Genomic DNA, 1,572 nt, shown 5'->3' on the forward strand with positions numbered 1-1,572 from the left:
ATTTCAATAAAAAGAGAGAATTAACATTTAAACTTTTATAAGCAACCGTGATATTATTTTTATGATGCACACAGAGTATAATAAAAATTTATCCACATAAAAATAATAATAAAAAAATAAAATTCACATTAAAAATATATTTTAACAACCAATTAATTTTTTTATGCCTACATAAAGCATAATAAAAATTTTTTTACAGCATCACTTTAAATAGAATGATAAAATTAAACTTAACAATTCATGTAAATTACCATAAAGTAATCTTTATCATACGCATTATAGAATAAAAATCTTTCTAAATTTACAAATTCAAATAAAAAGGATATTGTTAATGTGTCGTTTTACAAAGGAAAGGCCTAAGATCCACCATTAAAGTGGCCGAAAAACACGAAAATTGTTTGAAAACTCTAAATAATAAGGTTTTTTTCAGAATAAAAATACTTAAATGAATATGAACATCCATCAAGCATTCATTAGATTTTGTGTAGATTTGGTTCGGTATTGTATTTTTTTAGTACTTTAGCATAACAGAAACAATTAAAAATATATATAGTTTAATATAAAATTATTTATCCGGTTGTAACATACCACAATTAGTGTTGTGTTTGGTGCTTCTCTAAAAAAAAGAATACAAATTTTATGTAAGATTTAGAATTAAAAAAAAAATGTGGGTGATTAATATTATTATTTATAAATCATAATTTTCGCATCTGATATGAAAAGAGATCATTCAATTGGTATATAAATCGAAGTTCTTATAAAAAGTGATTTAATATATAACAAATATAAATAGCATTATATGAAATATACCAGCGGTATAAATTTATATTCTCAAATCGAATGGACTTCAATTTTGTAGATATTCTTCCTATAATTTTATTTGAATTTTATTGAAAAAAACTCACAGATAATGACCAAATGGTGATGAAAATATTCTAAGGATAAAATAAAACTGTAGAAATTTATGTATTCGAACGCGCTTCCTTATCTATAAAAAAAAATGAACTTTTAATAAATAGGCGATATTATTCATGAATAAATCTTCCCATTTTAAACTGCTATCGATTAAATACCCTTGATTTACAGCTGATTTGTGTTTTTAGAAGATTTATGGCGGCATAACATTCACAATCGGTCGTGATGAAATTAAGTAAACAACGAAATTTTATATAAGGGAAAATTTGATATAATCAAACTACGAATTTTAGTTATGCAAATTTGTTATAGAAGGTTTACTTAAAAAAAAATATATGATATAAAGGGTTTTTTGCCAATATTAATGCTAAATCAACTTCTTTAGGCTGTATAAAATGTCGGATAGACGAGGAAATTAAAAAAAATGGCCCGAATTATGCATTATCAAGCATTAAATATGTAAACTCTGCATTTATTAATATTTTAAAATTAAATTTTATCTTTATAGCATAATCGAAGAAAGAAATAGTGCTATTACATAATAAAACTGAAATGTAAATAATTTATATTTTTAATGCTGGTACTAAAGACCATAAGAAAATTACAACGCAATAAATTTGGGTTCGGAACAATGATTCCAGGTTTATATGTGACTAA

The sequence above is a fragment of the Rhyacophila brunnea genome, unplaced genomic scaffold (genome assembly GCF_057557595.1).
Source record: "Rhyacophila brunnea isolate RB1 unplaced genomic scaffold, BYU_Rbru_1.0 scaffold_100, whole genome shotgun sequence".
Classification (NCBI taxonomy): domain Eukaryota; kingdom Metazoa; phylum Arthropoda; class Insecta; order Trichoptera; family Rhyacophilidae; genus Rhyacophila; species Rhyacophila brunnea.